This window comes from Elaeis guineensis, chromosome 7 (assembly GCF_000442705.2).
Source record: "Elaeis guineensis isolate ETL-2024a chromosome 7, EG11, whole genome shotgun sequence".
Taxonomy (NCBI): Eukaryota; Viridiplantae; Streptophyta; class Magnoliopsida; order Arecales; family Arecaceae; genus Elaeis; species Elaeis guineensis.
In genome coordinates, this window is record NC_025999.2 from 101,081,691 (window position 1) to 101,087,499 (window position 5,809).

General features: G+C 36.5%; 1 pseudogene; it reads right to left on the bottom strand.

Moving 5' to 3' along the window:
- Window positions 1-3,166: 3,166 nt before the first annotated feature.
- Window positions 3,167-5,271, bottom strand: LOC140859385 (uncharacterized; annotated as a pseudogene).
- Window positions 5,272-5,809: the final 538 nt, after the last annotated feature.

Consider the following 5,809-nt stretch of genomic DNA (forward strand, 5'->3'; position numbering starts at 1 on the left):
AATAAATTCAATAAAAGTAAAACACTACTTACCTCAAAAGAAAATCCAAACTAGGGATCCTAAAAAACTTGAAAATCCTTCTCTGAATCTGGTACATCAAATATCATATTTTTGATTAAAATTTTATTAAACTAAAAAAATAAAAACTTTTAAAATTCAATGTCCTCATATAGATCGACTAGATGACAGCATCCAAAATTTTTAGATTGATCCATGAAAACTCTTCTTGTATTTCTTTTATTATTATTATTATATTTTTTTTCTAAAATCTATTAATCCTAAAAAATCCAAGAGAGAGAGAGCAGAGAGAGAAAGTCTCTCTCTCCTTCTCTCTTTCTTTTTTTTTTTATTTTTCTCTTTTTCTTTTTCCTTCCTTTTTCTTTTCTTTTCTTTTCCTTCCTTTTTCTTTTCTTTTCTTTTTCTCTTTTTTTTTTTCCTTCCTTTTTCTTTTCTTTTTTTTCCTTCCTTTTTCTTTTCTTTTCTTTTTCGTGATCTTCCCTGGCCGAAATAGGGGACCGACAGGTCCCTCCCTTTGACTGACCATCCGGACTGAAGCTGGCACGACGAAGGCCGGCAGCAGGGGGCGACCCTCTCGAGTTCGGAGAGGCCAAAGCCGGCAGTCGGCAATGATCGCCGGCGCTGGAAAATCAAAGAGAAGAAGAGATCAAACAGGAGGTCCCTTCTCTGACGAAATTCGACGACATCCGTCACCGACAGTTGTGCATGGAGGCACGAAAAAAAGGAGAGAGGAAAGAGGAAGAGGAAGGAGAGCTTACCTCAGCCTCTGGTGACCCCGCTGGCGAGAAATCGCGGCGAGCATAAATCAAGGGGCCATGGCTTCAATCGGAGAAATCAGGGAGGAAAGAGGAAGGAAGACTGATGGGGGGTTCTTAGGAAGGGGAAAAGCTTTTTATAGAGAGTCCTAGGACCTCCGATGATCCTAGGACTCCCGATCCATCGTGGCTCATCGGAGAAGAAGACTCCTATCGAGAGTCTTCTTTCCGATTTCTCTATTCATTTTTTTTTTCAATTAGGCTTAGGCTTGGGTCATAACATTCTTCACTCCTAAAAGAAATTTCGTCCTCGAAATTTTTCATACATATGGTCTCAAAGAGCTGGGGATATTTTTGCTTCATTTCTTCCTCTAGTTCCCAAGTAGCTTCTCTTTCCAAATGTCGACTCCACTGTACCTTGACATGAGAAATTTGCGACATCTCAGCACTTGTTCTTTACGGTCCACGATCCGTACCGGATATTCTTCATATGATAGATCCTTTCTAGCTTGCAAACGTTCAAGTTTCACGATATGACTTGGGTCTAAAAAATATTTCTTTAACATAGAAATATGAAAAACATCATGTACTCCAGCAAGTGAAGGTGGTAAGGCAAGTCTATAAGCCACCTCACCAATTCTTTCTAAAATCTCGAATGGACCCACATATCGATGATTCAATTTACCTCGAATGCCAAATCTTGAAATTCTTTTTGAAGGAGACACTTTGAGAAATACATGGTCACCAATTTGAAATTCTAATTTTCGTCTTCTATTATCTACATAACTTTTCTGTCTGCTTTGTGCTGTCCGAAGTCGTTCTTGGATTAATTGAATCTTCTTAACTACTTGTTGAATAAGTTCGGGACCCAATATTCTTCGCTCGCCAACATCATCCCAGTGAATCGGTGATCAACATCTTCTACCATATAATGCTTCATAAGGTACTATACCAATGCTAGCCTGATAACTATTATTATAAGCGAACTCAATAAAAGGTAGATGCTCATCCCATAAATTTTTCATATCCAAAATATAAGTTCTCAACATATCTTCTAAGATTTGAATAGTTCTCTCTGACTAGCCATCAGTCTGTGGATGAAAGGCTGTACTGAAGTTCAATTTTGTTCCTAATGCCTTATGTAAGCTCTTCCAAAATTGTGATACAAATCTGGTGTCTCGATCCGATACAATGGTCACTAAAATTTCATGTAGCCTTATAATTTCTTTCATATATAATTTTGATAGTCTTTCCATAGTAAATCCAACTCTAATTGATAGAAAGTGTGCAGACTTGGTCAATCGGTCCACAATTACCCAGACTGCATCATTTTTACTTAGAGACTTAGATAGTCCAGTTACAAAATCCATAGTGATATATTTTCACTTCCATACTGAACTATCGAGAGATTGAAGTAGTTCTGCGGGTCTCTGATGTTTAACTTTAACTTGTTGACACACCAAACATTGAGCCACAAATTGAGCGATCTCTCTCTTCATATTATTCCATCAGTACACTTTCTTTAAGTCTCTATACATCTTAGTACCTCCCGGATGAACTGTATAACCGGTCTAATGGGCTTCCTGAAGTATTTCTTATTTGAGTACTGAATCATTGGGTATGCAAATTCTATTTTCGAACCTCAACGAACCATCATCATGTACCTTGAATTCAGATTGAACACCAGCTTCCACTGAATCTCTTATTTTCATTAATTGTGGATCACCATTCTGCGCAACTATAATTCTTTCAATGAGTGTTGGCCGAACCCTCATATTGGCTAATCGTACTATTGAGTCATATACTCGAATATCTAATTTTAATTTTCTTATATCCTTCAATAATTGACTTTGATGTGTGATTAAAATAGCCAAATTTTTTATGAATTTTCTACTAAGGGCATCAGCGACAACATTAGCTTTTTCAGAATGATAATGAATTATTAAATTATAATCTTTCAATAGTTCTAACCACCTTCTCTGTCTCATATTTAATTCTTTCTGCGTGAAAATATACTTCAAACTCTTATGATCAGTAAACACTTCACACTGCGCACCGTATAAATGATGTCTCCAAATTTTCAGGGCAAAAATCACTACAGCTAATTCCAAATCATGTGTCAAATAATTCTGTTCATATAGTTTCAATTATCTTGAGGCATAAGCCACTACCTTACCATGTTGCACCAATACACGGTCAAGTCTCTTTTTAGATGCATCACTATATATTGTAAATCCTTCATTTTTTGTTGGTATAGTAAGGATAGGGGCTGAAACTAATCGTTGTTTTAATTTTTGAAAACTCTGTTCACAATCCTCGGTCCACTTGAATTTAACCCCTTTCTGAGTAAGACGAGTCAAAGGTGCAGCTATGCGGAAAAATCTTTCAATAAATCATTTGTAATAACCTGCCATTCCCAGAAAGCTCTGAATCTCAAAAATATTTGTAGGTCTGTTCCACTGCATCACAGCTTCCACTTTTGTTGGATCCACAAAATTTCATCTTTAGATACGATGTGTCCTAAAAAGGCTATTTTGTCCAACCAAAATTCACACTTCTTTAATTTGGCATAAAGCTTTTCTTTCCTCAATATTTGTAGTACACACCGTAAATATTCTTCATGCTCCAATTTGTTTTTTCAATATATCAAGATATCATCAATAAATACGACAACAAACTTATCAAGATAAAATTTGAATATTTTATTCATTAAATCTATGAAGGCCGCTGGAGCATTCGTTAATCCAAATGGCATCTCTAAAAATTCATAATGTCCATAACAAGTTTTAAATGCAGTCTTTGGTATGTCCTCTGCTTTGATTTTTAACTGATGATATCCTGAACGAAGATCAATTTTAGAAAAAACTTGTGCACCTTGCAGTTGATCAAACAAATCATCGATTCAAGGTAGAGGATACTTATTTCTGATAGTGTTCTTATTCAACTCTCTATAGTCGATACAAAGCCTCATACTACCATCTTTCTTTTTCACAAACAAGACTGGAGCTCCCCAAGGAGATACACTAGGTCTTATAAAACTTTTATCCAATAAATCCTATAATTAATCTTTTAACTCATTCAACTTCGTGGGGGCCATTCGATAAGGAGCTTTAGACATCGGACCGGTATTGGGTGCCAACTCAATGGTAAATTTAATTTCTCTGTCTGATGGTAGTCTGGGTAAATCATCAATGAATACATCTGAAAATTTATTTACAATAGAAATATCTTGCAACCTCAATTCATCATGTTCTGTATTCTTTATTGATACTAGATAACCTCTACATCTCTTTCTTAGCATCTGTCTAGCTTGCACAAATAAAATAATATGTAGAGGGGTGGTTCCTGCACTTCCATCAAAACTGAATGCTAATTCTTTCGGTATTTGAAAGTTCACTCTCTTTCTATGACAATCTATAGAGGCATGATAAGTAGCAAGCCAATCCATTCCTAGAATGACATCAAAATCATGCATGTCTAGAACCACCAAATCTGTCGATAATTCTCTTTCTCTTATTCTGATACTACATGACTTGCACATACTTTCGATACTCAAAATATCACTTACTGGTGTCTCAATATATAATTTAATTTTTATAGATTCACATACTATATCATATTGTCTGATAAAAGTAGTGGATATAAAGGAGTGTGTAGCACCAGAATCAAACAAAATAGAAACAAAAATACCAGATACAGGAATGATACCTGTCACCACAGCATTAGAGGCCTGAGCATCTTGTTGTGTGAGTGCATAGATTCTTCCTTGAATTTTCGGCCTTTGACCTCCATCCTTTGTTTGTGTGGATCTATTCTCATTCCTCTGAGGGCAATCTGTAATTTTGTATCCCTTCTGTCCACAGCTAAAACAAGAACTAGTATTCCATGGGCAATTAGAAGACTCATGCTCTCTTCGGCCACATCTCGAACATCTAGCCGTCTCATTCTCACGATTCTTATCATTTGCTAGCTTCTTTGCTGGATCCTTATTGTTCTGATTTCGTCCTTGACTTTCACCAAACCTATTTCTCTTCTTCTGATTCCGTTCTCTCTCGGCATGTGCTTCATTAACTTCTCTCTCAATTATTAGAGCTTTATTCACAACTGAGGCATAAGTAGTTAACTCATAGGGTACAATTTATTTTCTAATTTTCGTCTTCAGTTCTATTTCAAATTTATGTACTTTATCTTGCTCAATTTCAACTAATCTTCTAACAAAGTTGGCTAACTCTGTGAATTTAGCTTCATACTTTGCAACGGATCTGTTCTCCTATTTCAGATGAATGAACTCTTGCTCTTTCTGTATTCTGACACTTCAAAGAAAGTACTTGTCAAAGAATTTACCTCGAAGTCTCTCCCAAGTGAGTGGTATCCTATCGTGTTCATATTTTTGTTCAAGTATACTTCACCAGTTGTATGCCTCACCTTGTAATAGATATGCTGTGTAGCAGATCTTCTCATCATCGTGGTATTTTTGCATGGCAAATGCTTTCTCCATCTCCATAATCCAGTTGTCAGCTTCAGTGGCTCGATGGTCCCTTTGAAGGCTGGAGGAGCCTGCTTTTTAAACTCGACGATATTGTTTCTCTGCATCGAATGTTCTCCATGTCCAGATGTCGGTAGAGGATGCTGACGTGACTGCGCATGTTGTTGTTGAAGTAACTGTTGCTGTGTTTGTACTACTCCTATCAAAGTTTGCATTAATTGAATCATGTTCGGCTCTGCCTGCACTATTGAAGTGTTTTCAGTAGGGTCAATGATTTCCTCCTATTGAGATGTGCTGCTATTCAATTGGGGAGTGTTCTCACCAAGAGGATTTGATGTCCCTCATACCGCTCCTTGAGTATTCTTCATTCGTCGTGGAGGCATATCGACGTATGACAAATTTGGGATGATAACTTATCCTTAATAAAGTTATAAACTTACTTAAGATAGGTCAGATCATAATCATCATAACTAACCTCTCAAATTTTTTAAGATCTACCCATCACTCGCTCATTCTATTCTACATATCTTTTTCTATCTACTTATGCTCT